Raw genomic sequence first — 15,019 nt, 5'->3', positions numbered from 1 at the left:
TCAATGGCTGCAGGGCATCTTATGGAAGGCACACACTGTTGCCACTGAATGTCAGCGATGGAGGGTATAAAGGTTCAAGGTGTATATGGGTACCAATTGAGCAGGATGTTTTGTCTTGGATAGTGTCAATCCTTTTGAATGTTGTTGGAGCTGCATTCATCCAGACAAGTGGGGATATTCCATCACATTATCCCTCGTAGATGGAGAACAGGCTTCAGGCAGTCAAGAGGTAAATACACTGCAGGCATTTCAGAAGAGATTTCTATATTGATACCGGAAATGGGCGGTTGTTTTAGGAGGCAGGCTGGGCTTGTTTTCACTAAAGTTTAGAAGAATTAGTAATGACATGTTTGAAATTTAGAAGTACTTCAAAGGTCTTGACAAAGTGGACATGGAAAGGATGTTTACTGTTGTGGGTGAGTCCAGAACTAGGGAATCTGGTTTAAAACTAGGGGTCACCCTTTTAGGACAGAGATGGAGAGAAACATTTTACTCGGATGGTTGTGCAACTTTGGAACTCTGCCTCAAAGGTTGGTGGTGGCAGTGTCATTTTTAAAGCAGAGGTAGCTAGATTCTTGTGGCACTGCTTCTACTCTTGTTTGAAGCAAATGCCGCAATGCAGAACTCCACCTGATTGGCACTGTTATGATAATCTTTTCACCATGACTTCCTGTGCTTGATTACAATTTTTGACTTTGTCAGTGCTGAGAGTCATTGATTTTTAATTGGATTCAGATTATGGTTCTCTGTGTTGGTTTAGGAATATTGAAAAAGGTTACGGCCATTTCAGAGTGAAGAGTCGGTATCATTGCTGTGGGTCTGGAGTCACATTTAGGCCAGACTAGACAAGGACAGCAGAGTTCCTTCCCTGAAGGATATTGATGACCAAATGTGTTTTTAATGACAATCTATGACATTTTCATAGTACCCATTTATAAAGAAGAGCTCTCAATTCTAGACTCCTTACTGAATTAATTTTACAACACTGGATGATAACTTCATGGTCTGCATTACAAAGATGAGTATTCCATTCCAGATTTTCATGAACTTAATTTAAATTCCAACAGCTGGCTATGTTAAGTTCATGTCCCTCTTACCTTTACAACTGAACCTCTGGTACTAATATTGCTATTATAGCACCATCTCCTGCTTCTCCTCCTTGACATGGGGACAGTGCAGGAAAAAGGCATTGAACAAGAAGATCAACCATAATCTAGTTGAATGGCAGAGTAGGCCTGTGGGAATGCATGGTTTACTCCTGACTCTGTTTTGTATATGCCCTGCTACTGTACCTGGAGGTTACTTCCATTGTCTGCCACACAGATATGCATACACACATGCCTAGTTGGCACCTGCAGCTTGTCCATGCCTTTTCAGATAATGCCTTGCAGATTAAAATAAACAGGTGTTAGAAGAAATGCTTCTCCATTGCCACCATTTTTTTGCCAGTCAAAGTTAATAAGCATCAATGTTTTCTAAAAGTGTGGTCTGTAGTGAATGTTGAACTGATTTTTACTGGGTTAAGAATTAAAGTAAGTCAAAAAAGTAACGTAGATTCTTCCAGCATTTAACAGGGTAAACTATTGGAGAATAGCTGATTAGTTAAGTAAATTGATTCAGTCTGGCAGTGTATTCCTAAACAAAGCAAACGGAGTGATCATTTCAAGTTTGGAGAGGGGAAATTAGATGGTGGATGGGAAGGAGGCACTCTTCTCTCTTTCGTCTAATCTACTTTCTTCAATGCCCCTGTTTATTCTTACTTTGGTGCAATGGAGAAAGCTAGTTCGTAAGTAATAAGAAAGCTTTTCTACTTGTAATCATGATGTAAGGTGTGTGATATATGTATGTTAATATCATTTATTTCAGAGTATGAATTTTGAACTATTGGCATTTAACTTTTGGTCTATGTTTCTGAGGGGTTAATGACTAACTTGCCAATGCAGAAGGTACACATTGCTACTACTGAGTGTCAGTGAATGTTTTTGGATATGGTGGCAATCCAGCAGGCTGCATTTCCCTGAGTGGGTAGATATGTTACTTTGATCTCCTTATTAGGGAAATATTGGAATCCAAATTAAAGGCAGCAATAATTGAACAAACATTTAGAAAAGAATGGGCAGAGTCAGCATGGATTTATGGAGGGAAATCATGTTTCACAAACATGATGATGGAATTTTTTGAAGATGTTACTGTAGTATTGATAAAGGAAAGCCAGTGGATGCAGGGCATTTGGATTTTCAAAAGGGTTCTTTTTTAAATAAGGTCCCACACAGTGTTAGTAAATAAAATTAGAGCACGAGATTGAGGGGAAGCATTGAGAATTGGTTAATAGTCAGAAAGCAGAGAATAAGAATGAAATGGTCCTTTTCAGGATATCAGACTTTACTTGTGGACTAGATCAAAGATTAGTGCTACTTTCACAATGGTTCACTACCCATATAAATGTTTTGGATTTGGGGATCAATTATATTAATCCCATGGAACCAAACTGGGTTGGAGCATAAGATGTGGGGAGGTTGCAAGGAATTGTCAAAAGAACTTGGATAAGCTAAATGCATGGGCTAGAATATGGCAGAAGGAATATGATACAGATGACTATAGATGGTAGAACAAACAGAAAGACAGAATGTTTCTTAAATGGTAAGAGTTGGGAAGTGCCAATGTCCCAAAAGGCATGGGTGTCCATGTTCATAAGCCACTAAGAAGGAAGTATACAGGTAAAGTAAGCCATTAGATGCAAATGTATGTTAGCATTCATTTCAAGGTGATTTGAGTACAGGAGTACAGATGTCTTGCTGAAGTTATGTAGAACTTGGTGAGACTACAATATGATTATTGTGTGGAGATGGATGAACACAGCAGGCTAAGCAGCATCTCAGGAGCACAAAAGGTGACGTTTCGGGCCTAGACCCTTCATCAGAGAGGGGAACGGAGAGAGGGAACTGGAATAAATAGGGAGAGAGGGGGAGGCGGACCGAAGATGGAGAGAAAAGAAGATAGGTAGAGAGGAGAGTATAGGTGAGGAGGTAGGGTGGGGACCTATCCCCTCCCGACCTCCTCACCTATACTCTCCTCTCTACCTATCTTCTTTTCTCTCCATCTTCGGTCTGCCTCCCCCCTCTCCCTATTTATTCCAGTTCCCACTCCCCATCCCCCTCTCTGATGAAGGGTCTAGGCCCGAAACGTCAGTTTTTGTGCTCCTGAGATGCTGCTTGGCCTGCTGTGTTCATCCAGCTCCACACTTTGTTATCTTGGATTCTCCAGCATCTGCAGTTCCCATTATCACTGATACAATTTGTGATTATTGTGTATGGTTTTGGTCTCTGAGAGCAACACAGTCATCAGATTAATCCCTGGGTTGGTAGGATTGTCTTTCAATGAGAGGTTGAGGAAATTGGATCTGTATTCCTAGAGTTTCAAACAATAAGAGAGTAATAAATATTGAAGCTTATAAAATTCTTAAAGGTGACGTTAGGGTGGGTGTAGATAAGATGTTTCTCTTGGCTTTTGAGTCTAAAACCAAGGATGTAATCTCAGGTAGGCCATTCAAGTTTGAGATAAGGAGAAATTTCTTTAACTCAGAGGGTGGTGAATCTTTGGAATTCTTTACACCAGAAGGCTACAGAAGCTCAGTCATTGAGCATGTTCAGGTCAGAACTCAATAGATTTCTGCGACTAATAATCTTAAAGGATTACAGAAATTGTGCAAAAAAGCAGCATTGAGGAGATGATCAACTATGATCTAACTGAATGGAGGGGGCAAGCTCAATGTCCCCCTCCTGTTCCTATATTCCTATGTGCTCTATTAAAACCATTCATAGTTTACCTTTATCAAATCTCCGCTTCACTTTATCTGCTCCAGGCAGAATAACTCCAGCCTCTCCAGTTTCTCCACAAAACCCAAGCCCTCCTCTCTAATAGCTTCTGATAAATCTCTCTCTGCAGCCTCCCTAAGGTTGCACATCCTGCTGGAATTGCAGTACCTGGAACTGAACATGTTCCAGGTCTAGTCAGTGTTTATTTAAGGGTTTAGTACAGCTTCCATGCATTTATATTCTATGCCTTTATAAATGAAGTCAAGGATCTTGTATCATTTTAAGCAGCTTTCTTAAGCTGTCCTGTCACCTTCAACAGTTTTTGTACATATATCAACACTAGGTCTCTCACCATTCACCCTCCCCCACCTTTAAAATGGGACTTGTGGATGCCTATTTCCTGGCCTTCATTCTTCCTACAATTGACCACTGCAACTCTCTACCTACTGTTCTTAGCCAACATTGTATCCATGCTTTTGCTGTACTTATAAATCACATGCATTTCAATCTAATAGTCTAACATTGTCATACACCTTTTGAAAGTCCATATGCACATTCTTTTGTATCATTTGTTCTTTGGATATAGGCAACACCAACAAAACATCGCAAAGGAACAATCACAGTGCAGACTGGAGTTATAAAACATCCAAATTAGGTCATGAATTAAATAGTTGAATTTTAGGGCCGTCTTGTGCCATGTCCCTACGCCTGGTCTGGGAGGCCAGGATTCAAGTCCTACCTGCTCCAGTGTTGTTTGATAGTAACACTGAACAGGTTGATAACAATATTTTACTTTTTGGAACATACATCAAAAAGGTACCCCTAACCCCAAATTTCAGAACACATGTTGCAAACTCTCTAATATAGACAGAAGAAGCCTACAGGGTAATACCTGATCCTTGAATGGGCCATTAAGTGGCTCGGTTGCCCATTTGCTAGGGTGCCCACTGCAGACAATATACCTTGAAATCTCCATTCCCCTTCACCCAGGTCCCAACTCTTTTCAGGCTCCCAGTCCACATTCACCACTGTAGTCACATAATAATGCCACCATCAATCCCATATACTGTAACCTGCTTGTGATGGAACTGGTCGCAGGAGAAAGTCTTGACTAGAAGTAATGTCACAGATGTGAGATGCCGTACGGTGGACAAGGATTTTAAATTTAAGATCTCGGAGACAAGTTAAGTCACTTAGCAGAGGCAAGTGTCAGACTTGATGTGGGATAGAATATGAGCAGCTCAAGAGTTTATGTCAATCAAACTTCCCAGCAAAACTGCTGCTTGCTATGAAGCACTAGGCTTGGAAAGTGAATTTTTCACAACAATACAGCGTTAATCCTGCCAATGTTTGATTTGATTACAATTTTTTTATTTCTTTTTGTTAGTTTATCAGCTTCCAGTAGTTTTAACTTTAAAGTTATTTCAATTTCAGTATAGATATAATGATATTGCTTTAACTTATTATTTAAGAGATATAATTTTACAAAATCAGGCCCCACTCTTCCCTGTCCCCACTGACTAGACCTGGAACATGTTCAGTTCCAGGTACTGCAATTCAAGCAGAATGTGCAACCTTAGGGAGGCTGCAGAGAGAGATTCATCTGAAGCTATTAGAGAGGAGGGGCTTGGGTTTTGTGGAGCAACTGGACAGGCTGGAGTTATTCTGCCTGGAGCAGATAAAGCGAAGAGGAGATTTGATAAAGGTTGATAAATATGACTGGTTTTAATCAAGCACATAGGTAACATCAGCTCCTCCTCCTTAAATTTTAAATCATTGACCTTTCTTGTTCTCCCCCTGCACCATCTCCAGATATTTCTGCAAACGCCTTAAACCCTATAATCACTTCCATCTGAACTCTCCCCCCAGAAGAATCTCCAGCCCTCCAAGTATAATTCACTGAAACTCCTTTCCCAAACATCTTCACTGCCCCTGTTCTTAAAACAGAAATCTTTAACCTTTGATTAAACCATTGGTTTGCCTTCCCACCTTCACATATATGGCTATTTTCCATAAGGTACATTTTTTACACTGAAATCCCCTTAACCAATGCAGGCTGTTATTAATAATGTAAAAAAAACTCTTAAACCGTCTGAAATTTTAAATTGTTCATATTATAGTTTATAATTTGTTTATGAATTCATTTCATTTCATAAATTTCACATGTTTATAAATTCACAAGGCAAATATGAGTCACAGTCATTCTTCCTTTTTGCAGAAAATGCAAATCAAATTCAATTTGATAAGAACTGACTTTTGTATTGCAACAACCTGTAGTTATAAATATTGATTATATTGAAGGAAAGTATTAGTTTAGATCTATAGATTGAAAGCTTAACTGTTTTTTTTCCCTTTATTCTTTCATGGGATGTGTGTATCACTAGTAAGGCCAGTTATTTGTTGCCCATCCCGAAATGCCCTTGAACAGAGTGAATAGGGCAGTTAAGAATCAACCATGTTACTGTGGGTCTGGAGTATGACTAGGCCAGACCAGGTAAGGATGGCAGATTTCCATCCCCTGTGTTTCCCTTTGTTGTATATAATTAATGCAGATACCAAGACTAGCTTTATACTAAAGTTCAATTCCCTGTGGTGGGATTTGATCCCATTACCTACAGCAGTGGCTTTGATTTAATGACATTACCACTACAACATCACACTACACTGTGTGGGATTTTGATGTGTGAAAAGTTGATCACTATACTTATTTTTCTACTTGATCACTGGGTCTGTGAAAGTAATCCATAGTGCTTCATAACCATTGAGACATCTCAAGTTCACATAAGGTACTAGATAAATATAAGTTCTCGAAGAATGTCTAGTGTAAGTTCCCTTGAAGAGATGATTCTCCACTTGGATTTTTCATGTTAAAAATAACTCAACCTCTCAGTGCTGGAACTTAGCTTAAGTGACCAGATTGTAGTGCAGAATGGGGGCAATACATGGATTCAAACTCCAGCTACGGCTGTTCATGGAGGGCTGTGTCCTGACCTTCCCCATGCTAAATAGGGAGCATTCCCCCTCATACTACAAAAGCAGCTGTTTCTCTTGAACAGACAAAGTGATCCGTATGGTCTCTCACGAACTAAAGTACATTTCCTAACTGGGAGGCAGCAAGAACTGCAGATCCTGGAGGATCATAGCAAGTCAGGCAGCATCAGTCAATGTTTCAGGTTTTCACCCTCCATCATTTCCTAACTTCTCAGTTCACTCTTCATTATAATTTTAATTGACAATTTTTAGGAACACAATCAGTGCTGAAGAACCTCAACAGGTTAGGGTCACTGGACTCAAAACTTTAAGTCTTTCTCTCTCTGCAGATGCTGCCCGACCTGCTGGAGTTTCTCCAGCACTTTGTTTTTGTTTCAGATCTCCATTTGTTTGTTTTACTTCTGCACTTTAACTCTTCAGCTCACCTACCTGAGCTGTAACAAAATGTAAGAACCGATCAATTTTCTTCCAATTCAGTTATTTATCTGTATTTTATCCAAGTGAGTATTCATTTAATCAATCAGTAAAACGAACTTTGATTTTCTTTAGCAGTTGAATCAATTGTTCAACTAGGCTATTGATGATTTGTTTTTCAGCAAACTGTTCGTATCTAATTGATTATTTATTCCATTCAGCTGTCCTTGTACATCAGCCTGAGGTACAAAAATGAATGGGCCTTTTATTGTTAGGACATCATAGATCATTGGGTGACAGAACAGAAGATTTTTAAAATGGAAAGGAGAGGTAGGGTAAACTGAAGCAGACTGTTCCCAGAAGATAAAGTGGTCATGAAAAAGGAACCATAGACTCAAGATTAAATGTTAAATATAGAAGAGAATGAGAAACTTCAACAAAGAATTGGAAGGCTTTGGCTGTCATTTAAAGGGCTTGTGGTTAAAGTAGAAACTACGTCAACATTCACAATTGCATTGAATGAAGGAACTGAGTAGGCAAATAGGATTACAACTATGTGCCCATATGAAAAGTAAAACATCAACACGGACTGGTTGGGACAAATGGCCTGTTTGGGTTGAATTATACTGCTATGAAATAAGGATAATATTTGTTATTTGTTCAATTTGTTATTTTCATTCCTGAAGTAATTGATGGAGCAATTATGTAAAAGAGTCACCTCAACTTTTCTGAGGGAGTGTGGCAGAATGGGCAGAGCAATAGGCAACTTCATCCCCCTCCTGCCCCAGCTTCCTTTGTCATGCACTTCCTGATGGATGATCATCTTCTATTAGCTTTCCCAAGTGACACCCACCTACAAATATGGGAACCCAGAGTGTCCATCTGAGAACACTCACATGGAAAATAGTGGAAATGAGTAGACCAAGTGGTTCATCAAGCCTGCCCTATACTCCCTTGTTCGCTCCACACTGCCCTCCAACCCCACCACACCCGGCACCTTCCCCTGCAACCGCAGGAAATGCTACACTTGTCCCCACACCTCCTCCCTCACCCCCATCCCAGGCCCCAAGATGACATTCCACATTAAGCAGAGGTTCACCTGCACATCTGCCAATGTGGTATACTGCATCCACTGTACCCGGTGCGGCTTCCTCTACATTGGGGAAACCAAGCGGAGGCTTGGGGACCGCTTTGCAGAACACCTCCGCTCAGTCCGCAACAAACAACTGCACCTCCCAGTCGCAAACCATTTCCACTCCCCCTCCCATTCTCTAGATGACATGTCCATCATGGGCCTCCTGCAGTGCCACAATGATGCCACCCAAAGGTTGCAGGAACAGCAACTCATATTCCGCCTGGGAACCCTGCAGCCATATGGTATCAATGTGGACTTCACCAGATTCAAAATCTCCCCTTCTCCTACTGCATCCCTAAACCAGCCCAGTTCGTCCCCTCCCCCCACTGCACCACACAACCAGCCCAGCTCTTCCCCCCCACCCACTGCATCCCAAAACCAGTCCAACCTGTCTCTGCCTCCCTAACCGGTTCTTCCTCTCACCCACCCCTTCCTCCCACCCCAAGCCGCACCCCCAGCTACCTAGTAACCTCATCCCACCTCCTTGACCTGTCCGTCTTCCCTGGACTGACCTATCCCCTCCCTACCTCCCCACCTACACTCTCTCCACCTATCTTCTTTACTCTCCATCTTTGGTCCGCCTCCCCCTCTCTCCCTATTTATTCCAGTTCCCTCTCCCCATCCCCCTCTCTGATGAAGGGTCTAGGCCCGAAACGTCAGCTTTTGTGCTCCTGAGATGCTGCTTGGCCTGCTGTGTTCATCCAGCCTCACATTTTATTATCTTGGAATTCTCCAGCATCTGCAGTTCCCATTATCTCTGCCCTATACTCATGATGCCTGCACCAGTACAACCAGACAGAGATATTCACATAATGGTAACTTAATGGACTTGTATACTTAATATGCCAGAGTTACGAATTTAAATCCCACCTTAGAGCTGGAGAGCTCAAATTCTGTGAGGTTTGGAGTTAAAAACTAGTCCCAAAAGTAACAAACAAAGAGCTACTATTTTGTAGTAAAATCCACCTGATTCACTGTTGCTCTTAAGGGAAGGAAAGCTACAGTCCTTGCCCACTCTGGCTTACATGTCGCTTCAGATTCATTGCACTGTATAACTCATATACCCTAGCAAGATACTCAGACGCTTCAAAGGCACTGTGGGTGTAATCATATTTCATGGACTGTGACCATTCAAGGGTAGTGGCTGATCAGCACTTCCTCAGGAGTGGTTAGAGATAGGAAACAAACACTGGATTTGCCAGTGAAGTTTGCATGCAAGAAAAGCAAAACAAAAAAATCATCCTATCCTTCCTAAAGCAGACCTCTCAAGTGACATTAAAGACCTAAAAAGATTCCATAAAAGACAACGCAGTATGGAGTTGGAGGAACACAGCAGCCAGGCAGCATCAGAGGAGCAGCAAAGTTGGTGTTTCAGATCGGGACCCTTCTTCTGAAATGGGAAGGGAGAGGGAGAAGGGAGCTGGGAAATAAATATAGAGTGGAAGGGTGATGCTGGGAACGGTAGGTAGGATAGTGGTAGGTAAGTGCAGGTGGGGAATGGTCAGTGGTGGAAGGGGCAGATGGGTGGGAGAGAAGATGGCCAATTTGTGTCAGGTCAAGGAGGTAGGGTTGAGATGGCGGCTTGGACATGGGATGAGGCTAGGGGTGGGGAGATTTTAAAACTAGTGAATATCATGTTTAGGGCATCAGGGTGTAGTCTCCCAGAGGTGGAACATGAGGTGTTGCTCCTCCAGTTTGCAGGTGGCGTCCTTGTGAAGTTGGACAAGGCCCAAGATAGACATGTCACCCAGGGAGTGGGAGGGGGGAGTTAAAATGGTTAGCAACTGGAAGGTGTTGTCGTTTGTCACGTAAGGAACACAGATGCTCTACAAAACAGTATCCACGTCCACACCTGGTCTCACTGTTGCAGAGGAGGTGTCTGCTTGCTCCGTCTCATCCCTACCTCCTTGACCTGATACATCCTGTCCATCTTCTCTCCCACCTATTCACCCCTCCCATTCCACTAACCAATTCCCATCACTCCCTACCTCCATTCATCTCACACTTTTCCCCTACCTTGCCCAGCCTCACTCCTCCTCTCTGTTTATTTCTGAGCTCCTTTCCCCTTCCCCATTTCTGAGGAAGGGTCCCGACTTGAAACGTCAACTTTCCTGCTTGTCTGATGCTGCCTGACCTGCTGTGTTCCTCCAGCTCCAATTGTGTTGTCTCTGACTCCAGCATCTGCAGGTCTTGCTATCTCTCCATAAAGCTTAATACCGTTTGGAAAATCTATTACCGACCTGTCTGAGATAACCGAAAACACTTCAGGAGCTCGCATTAACCCTGGGAATGTTTTTGTTAATCCATTCCTCTCCTTTCTCAATCTTGTTAATCATTCCATCTTGGCCCATTCAAGAATGGGCCCCATTTTCTTGTTAAGACAGTCAGTACCTACCCAGATTCACTTCTCTCTGGGAAAATAGCTCCTTCACATTCAAGCTATTCCTATGACTGTGTAGCTGAAATGCCTGTCCCCGGTGCTCTCGAATCTGAAAAATAGAACAATTTAAACTAATTGTACTCAAACTCTATTCTACAACTGATTCAGACATTTGTTCGAACTGAAGTCACTTGAACATGTGTAAATGTGGCAAATAGGAGCAGGATATGGCCATTCAGCCCTTCAAATCTCCTCGCTATACAGTATGATGGTGGTTGATCATCCAACTCAGTATCCTGATCCTGCTTTGTCCCCACATCCTTTTGTCCCTCCAATCAATTCCTCCTTGATAACATTCAATGTTTTGGCCTCAACTGCTTTCTGAAGCAGAGAATTCCACAAGCTCACTACTCTTCATTTCAGTTCCAAATGACCTATCCAGTATTCTTGAGTTTTTCTGGACTACCCAGTCACCTGGAACACTGATTATTCCTGTTAGAATTGTATAGGTTTCTGTGAAATCCCCCCATTATTCTTCTAAACCCCAGGCGAATATATTCCGATCCAATCTAGTCTCTCTTTGTGCATCTGCTATCCCCAGGTTCAGTCTGATAAATCTTTATTGCACTCTCCCAATTTCCAGATTTTCCTTTCTCAGATTAAAAAAAATTAAAAATTCACACAAAACTCCAGGTGTACAATTTCAACAAGATGTCCCTGCTTCTAAACTCAAATTCTCTTGCTATGATGGTTACCATGTCATTTGCCTTCTTCACCACCTGCTGCACCTGCATACATACTCTCAATGGCTGATGTCAAGAACACCCAGGTCTTATTGTACCTCCCTCTTGCCCAATCTATCACCATGATACAGAGTTAGAAGTTTAGCTAAATATTCACTGCCTTTCTTCTCATTCATACTTGCAGTGAGGCCAATGATCATATGTTGCACCATCACTGTGCACTGATGACATTCTACTGTGAATGTCAATTCATGTCAAGTCCAGCTGGGAAGAGTGAAGTTCGCATGTATGAAACAGGAATTGGCTAACATTTTGGGTGTGGATATTTTCTAGAACAGATGTCACGGAGATTAAGGGAGATGTCTCTCGTGAGGCTTAGCAAAACACAAAAGGAAGGGAGCAAAAAGATGTTTCCACTTTCTTTGACCAAACTACACCAGCTCTGAGGAAGGGCCCAAATGAAAGACTTTCAGTAGCTAACTGTCTTTGCAGCATCCATTGCCATTATTAGTATATCACAATTTGAGCATGTTTAAATAAATTATTTATCCCTTTAAAAGTTGTTCTCAGCAAAAATACGTCACTTTTTCCTCCTTATAAACGGGGACCTTAGCCAACATTTCCAGTAAAACTGTCAAATGACAACTTCATTTATTTAAAACATCTGAACCTTTATGGTTGGAATGTAACTTTGGCTCTATTTATGATATTTGATCTATAAAGGAATACAAAAGGAAGTCTCTGAATTCTAATTTAAGTATAGATTTGATTAATCTCTTAGTTCTTAAGAATGACAATTACACACTTAAAATAACTAAAGGCAATGGGGCCTATTCTGTTCTTACAGAAAAGTAAGAAAGGTTTACATTTATTTAGCACCAATCACAACTACTGAATGGTTAAACATGCTTCATACTAACATCTTTGAAATGTACTTACTGTTGTAGAAAACACTGCAGCTAATCTGTACACAACAAGCTCCCACAAATAAGCAATGTGATAACAGATAATCGATTCTTGTGATACTGATTAAGTTATGAATATTATCAGGACACTGATCTATTTCAAAACAATACCTGAGAACAAGCAGACAAGACCTGAGTCTAACATCACATCCAAAAGTCAGCACTTCTGAAACTGCAGCATTTCTTAAGTCATGCAATCAAGTGTCAGCCTTGATTTTCTGTGTGTATGCTGGACTGAGACTGAAGTCTAAACTTTGTCACCCATGAGGTCATTCATGAGCTACCAATTGAGCCACACCTAACAAGAACAGTGGAGAATAAATTGTTAGGAGAGTTCACCTGCTACTCCATTTTTCTTCCCTCCTTTCCAACTAACATCAGGGTAGATGACCTCCACTGCTAATTATGAGTCCTAATATTTGCAATGAACTTAATTGTAAGTAAATGTGATAAGCTAGTGGCATCTTGAATCTAAGTGAGAAGTCAACTGTGGACAACTATCTATGAAAGTCAAATGTTGAACCAATGTAACTCAAATAGCATGTACTGGATCACATCAAATCACTCCTTCCCCTGAAATCTTTGAATAATGTTATGAATGAGATGGAGTTTCCCAGGAGGATTTACCTCTTTCTCATTGGGAGAATACAGTAGCACACTGGACTATTGGAGGTCAGTGCATGTGCTAGGATGCTATGAAGTAGCTAAAGCTGTCTCCCTTATGCCTACAGAAGGCCCAGATTTGTGCTGGGCCCACAAATCTGCTGCAGGACAGGAAAGACCGAAATAACAGTGGAAAAATTGGTCAAGGTGCACCGAAGTACACTTCCACATTCCTGCTAAAAGAAAAGGCTCCGGCCTATGATTTGGATGGAGTGCCTATGCAGGGACTGTCCCTTTCCATTAATAGTGCTGTAATATATGACTGACGGCTGTAATTTCTTTCAGCACTTCTCACAACCCAAGCTTTACAGCTTCAGACGTGTCTCAACAGGAAGCCAGCAACTGCAGAACACTGAACACAGCTGTGGTTTGTCACAGCCCTTTGTCTAATAAACATCCTTTTCACAATCAGTTAGGTTCTGCTGGTTGCTTTTTCCACCTTTAAATTCTGGCCCTTTATCTGAGTCTAATAATAAATCCTTAGCCCACTCCAACTGATCCAGTCCTTTTTGTTATCTCCACTACCTCTGCTTTCCTTCCTTAAGGGTGTGTCTAGGTGACAGGTTAGCTTAGATGGTTAGTATGTTGTGCAATGTAACAATGCAATTCTTGCTCTGGATGAGGTAGGCTCAGGATCCACTTGCTCACATGGCCCTTCAGAATGAAAGCTTCAGAACAAACCACCACTGGCAGGAGGCAGAAGAAACAATGCAGTATGAAGTATAGTGAGACAAGAACCCATTTTCAATCAGAACATGCATGCATGAATGAATAGTACTTCCACACAAAATGCACTTGTGCTAGCAGGTGATAAAGTGACTGAATTCTAACAATAATTGCATTTATAACGGAAGGTTAAAGGCACAATAATGTCCCAAAACTTCTCACATGAGATTGAGATTGGAACACAAGGACAAAGCTTGGTCCAATCAGCAGCTGTAAGGACTGACTTAAAGGAGAATACAGACAAAGGTGTAGGCAGCACATTTAAGATCTTTTGGACTCGAAGGTGAGATCAGAAAAGGAAAAGCTAGGAAAATGTGCATGTAACCTGTCCTGTTCTGACTGCCCATGTATACTTCAAACTGAAAATCCAGTATGACCAGTACGTTCATTTCCAAATTTCACCTTTTTTTAAATCATCTGGGAAGTGTGATTGCCAATCAAAAATGGCACCCCCATCAGTGCTACACACATGCAGGTCAGGCCCCTTCATGTCTCTGGAGTGGGACTTAAACCCACAATCCAATGACAAAGAAAGTACGACCAACTGAACTGTGGCTCCAGACATATGCACGTATAATCTTGGATATAAATATTCTTGGAGAGATGGTAACATAATGATATTATCACTGGAGCAATAATCCAGAGGCCTGGACAATGCCATGAGGACAAGGGATTGAAACGTACCATGGCGACTGGTAAAACCAAAATTAAATAAGTAACCATGACAATTATCATTGGCTATTGTAAAACCCCAGGATCTTTGGAGGATGAAATCTGCCATCTTTACTCAATCTTGCCTACACGTGACTCCAGAAACACAGCAATGTAATTGACTCATTACTGTCTCACAAGCCGCTCAGAAACAACTGAAGTGCTGGCCTTAATGCAACAGCCATATTCCACAATATCATTAAACTAGCGTTTTTTTTAAACTGTTTTTGTAGAATTATTTTTCATATTGTGTGTTATAAAAGGTTCTGTGAGTTGTTTTTACATCTGGAAGTGAGGATCACGTCAATGGAACATGTTTCATGATTGAAGGAAGTGTTTACTGTGAAACCTGTGCTCAATTAAATGCAGGTATGCATTTACTGAATGACTCATCCTCCCACTGCCCTGCAGTCAATGAACATTCAACTCCCTGAAGCCACAGCTTGTAGGGGATTAGAAAGATTAGAAAGACTTCA

General features: G+C 41.4%; 1 protein-coding gene across 5 annotated transcripts in view; it reads right to left on the bottom strand.

Annotated features, from left to right (window-relative positions):
* LOC125467593 (paladin) overlaps positions 1 to 15,019 on the bottom strand; it is a 283,522-nt gene that overhangs the window by 184,551 nt on the left and 83,952 nt on the right. Inside the window, exon 2 of one of the 5 annotated variants that reach the window (XM_048563667.2) lies at positions 10,751 to 10,844. The exons of the other annotated variants lie outside the window; for them this stretch is intronic. The gene's annotated coding sequence lies outside the window, so the exon portion shown is untranslated. The remainder of the gene's footprint in view (positions 1 to 10,750; positions 10,845 to 15,019) is intronic. 5 annotated transcript variants of the gene reach the window in all.

The sequence above is a fragment of the Stegostoma tigrinum genome, chromosome 37, assembly GCF_030684315.1.
Source record: "Stegostoma tigrinum isolate sSteTig4 chromosome 37, sSteTig4.hap1, whole genome shotgun sequence".
Lineage (NCBI taxonomy): Eukaryota > Metazoa > Chordata > Chondrichthyes > Orectolobiformes > Stegostomatidae > Stegostoma > Stegostoma tigrinum.
Note: the sequence above shows the minus strand (reverse complement) of the source record. Positions and strands in the feature narration are given on the sequence as shown.